The sequence below is a fragment of the Miscanthus floridulus genome, chromosome 10 (assembly GCF_019320115.1).
Source record: "Miscanthus floridulus cultivar M001 chromosome 10, ASM1932011v1, whole genome shotgun sequence".
NCBI lineage: Eukaryota > Viridiplantae > Streptophyta > Magnoliopsida > Poales > Poaceae > Miscanthus > Miscanthus floridulus.
The window spans coordinates 135,779,827-135,783,701 of NC_089589.1; the positions used below are offsets into that span (position 1 = coordinate 135,779,827).

Genomic DNA, 3,875 nt, shown 5'->3' on the forward strand with positions numbered 1-3,875 from the left:
AGAGACCCTTCTTCAACATGGTTCGCTTGATTTCATTACATGGTTCCAAAGAAAGGTACCTTCTGACCAACTTAGCTCGTTCTAAGTTTGGCGTTCCTAGTTGCCTAATTTCATTTCTCTCCTGCTTGATCTTGCAGTGCCAAAGTGATTTGTCTATAAGTGCCGAATTACGACAAGTGGCCAAAGGCTTTGACTATAAGGTCTCATCATTTAACTCTTATGACGTGAATGGATATCGCTTTCACACAACAGGCTACAAGAAGAGTCGGCCCAATGCAAGGACCACGAATACCGGAGTATTTATGCCCAGAGTAGTTACGCCCGACGCTGATTAGGAGGACTATTATGGCACAGTTGAAGAAATATACGAGCTCGAATACCAAGGTGAAAAAGCACCTAAGCCTGTCGTATTCAAATGCCAATGGTTTAAACCTACAGTACAGAGAAAGTCCCCTAAACTTGGGATAGTTGAAACTAGACAGGATTCCTTCTATGAAGGAGATGATGTCTATATTGTGGCTCAACAAGCTAGGCAAGTTTATTATTGTCCATATGCTTGCAAAACTGACCCATGTCTTCAGGGTTGGTATATTGTGCACAAGGTATCACCACATGGTAAATTACCTCGCCCAAACGATGATGATTACAACTTGAACCCACCCACGCATGACGGGGAGTTCTATCAACAAGACGAGGGGCTAGCAGGAATGCTTGAGATAGACTTAACCGGAGAGATTGAAATGGAAGTAGACGAGGAATGGGTTGTTGACGAGGAAGCTGCAGATGAGGTGCATGATCCGAGAGACTTGAAAATGCTTGACGGACTACAACTAGGCAATGAAAGCGATGAGGATGAGGCTTTTGATGACTTCGTGGCTCTTGATAGTGATGATGATACCTATCATCCAGATAATCCCGATCATGAAGAATATTAGAAATACATGTAATACTATGTTATTTTGTAATTAAATTTTCTTTATTTTGCATCCCTTGCTAAGTACTTCTCGTTTATCTGGACTAATACTGGTTTATTCTTTTTAATTGCAGGTGATGGGGCCCACTACGAGGAGCTGTCACTCGACTTACTCGAGACCGAGGGGCACGTCAGCGGCTGAGGAGACGGAGACATCACAGAGGCAGAGCGGGCCGAGGGGCAGGCCCAGGTGGGAGCCATCAACTGACCATGAGCACGGCTCCTTGCGCTCTTCTATGGACAACGACGTCCGTCTGCCCACGGTGGGTGAGGACGCCATTCCGCAGATGTACGACGACACCGTTCCGCACGCGTTCGAGGGGGTTCCACACACGTCCGAGGAGGGGGCAGGGGGTTCGACTTCCTCTGCAGCCTCGAAACCCTATAAGCGGGGTCCCAGCCAGCTCCCGAAGCGACCAATTCCTGTTGACCGCCGCCCACTGATTGCACCCGAGGGGGATAGGTAAGTAACTTCATATGTTCTTCATTTGATATGTTGAAAAATCATAATAAGAGCTAATAATAACTATTGTTAACCACTTGTGCAGGAACTGGATGCTTGTGGAGGAGGGGGTCAAGGCTCGCAATGTCAATGGGATCCTGGGACTTCTGTGCAGGGAACACTTCCCTGGCCTGGTGTGGACGTCGGAGGATGAGGACCTAGAGATACCCTCGTTCGACCAGTACGCCCTCTTCCCCGCCGATGGGCACACAAACTTGGCGGATCAGGTGATTACGGAGTTGTGGGTAAGCCTTTCTCGCTCTATGGCCCTCAATTCATTTCATTCATTTGACATTCTTGAAATAAAATAATGGATACCTCGTGACTTTATGCAGGACTTCTTCAGATGCCAACCGGGATGGGAGGAAAGGGCGTATCAGGTGGCTTACGCTTCCTATAAAAGGCGTGTCTCGGACTTGTATCACGAGTCCCGCCTCCAAGCGCACATTGACTACAACGCCACCTACCGTAATAGAAGAATCAACAGAACTCAGGCAAGAAGAGAGATAGAGATTCTGACAAGGGAGCAGTACCTAAAGGTAAATAGAAAACATCTCCTATTAATCTCTTTTCAGATTAACTATGCCTAATTTGATCTTCTGATGGCTTGTAGGTGATTCCGAGCTGGTGCGCCACCTTTCCCGATTGCTGGGCTGCTATAGTGGACAAATGGTTGGACGTGGACTGGCAGAAGGCGCACCAAGAGAAAAGCGAGCACCGTATGATGATGCCAGGTGTACCTCACCATCAGGGCAGCGCCAGCCTCAGCAAATACAAAAAGGCATATGTAAGTCTCCACCATTTGTCTAATCTAGCCACGCTCAATTCTGCATGATTCCTAACCACATGTTGTTGTCTTTCTCGCAGGAGGTGGCGCACGGTGGCCAGCCAATTGGCCAACTCACGGCGTATGCTCTGGCCCACATGGGCCCGGCAAAGTCCAACATCGAGTACAACCCGGATGCGGGCCTAGAGGCGTACACCAACTCCAGCGTTCACACCTGCCTTAGTTCGTACACGGAGGCGTTAAGGTTAGTCCACAGGCCGAACTACGATCCGAAGACCGAGGAGCGCCTTGATCCTGAGCGAGTGATGAGGATTGGGCAAGGCAAGAAGCATGGGCGGTTCTACATTAGCGACGGCATCCTCGACACGAGCTCTACTCCTCCTCTCAACCGCCTACGAGCAGCGAGCATGAGCTCTAGCGTGCCCATAAGCCAACGGCCGACAGCGGTGGCGGTACTCCAGGTAAGTATTCCAGTTTCATTCATCGTTCTTTGACTTTTACGTTCCTTAGCTCTGCATTATTGAAACATTGGGGTCAAATGTTGCAGGCCGAGGTGCAGCAACTTTGGGCCCAGCAGGAGGCCCAGCTGGCTGAGCGGGAGGCTGAGCGGGCCGAGCGGGAGGCCGAGCGTCAGAGGATACAAGCTTTGGAGGCCTAGCAAGAAGATTTGCTCAAGTTCGTGCAACAACTTAGGCAGCAACAAGGTTGGGAGATCCCAGCACAACTTCTTGCACCACCACCACCACCACATCGTCGAGAGTCTACTCCAGTGAGTATGAGTACGGATGTTTTACTTTCTTTGCTCATGCTTAGTGTCAAACCTAGTGATGGCCTTCGTGCCGGATTTGTTGATGTGTCGGCCTTCGTGCCGGAAATGTGGTTGTCAGCCTTCGTGCCGACGTTTTTCTTGCAGGTTTTGGAAACCTCCCCGTGCAGGGGAGGTGCTGCCGAAATTTTCAACTTTTCTTTAAACTCCTTACATTTTTATCTTGTCACTCACGTGCAATCTCTTCTCTTTTTTGCAGCATCAATCGGGGGCGGCGTCGAACCATGTCGGAGGGTCACTGGCATCGCACGTCGGGCCATCCCCACCTGGACACTCGTCGGGATCGCACCCTGGGGCGTCCCAACCCTCACAGTCGCCGTGAGCTGCCTGCGGAGTCGTTTTTATGTATTGAACTTGTGAACTTAGAATAGTGTGTACTTTTGAACGTGTGGTTTGTAATATATTGTGGATTTCGGACAAATTTGGTCGTTTGTGATATATAAATGTGGTTTGTGATATATTGTTATTGATTTGTGGTTTGTGATATATATATGCTTTGTTGTTTACATGGAAAAGGAAAAAACAAAAAAAAAGAATTTTTAGAGGTGGCTTCCCCGAGTGCCTGAGCTGCGGCACTCGGCAAAGAGGGTTTTTAAAAAAAAACAAATTTCTTTGCCGAGTGCCTGAGCTGTGGCACTCGGCAAAGATTATTTAAAAAAATTCAAAAATCTTCCCCGAGTGTTGCACTCGGGGAAGAAAAAAAAACGGCGTCGGCCATCGGCCAACGGCGTCAAAATCTTTCCCGAGTGCCAGCACGGCACTTGGCAAAGCCTTCCCCGAGTGCACG

General features: G+C 48.9%; 1 pseudogene; it reads left to right on the forward strand.

The window, feature by feature from the left end:
- The first annotated feature begins 2,196 nt into the window (after positions 1–2,196).
- LOC136485988 (transcriptional activator ptaB-like) lies at positions 2,197–3,467 on the forward strand (annotated as a pseudogene).
- Positions 3,468–3,875: the final 408 nt, after the last annotated feature.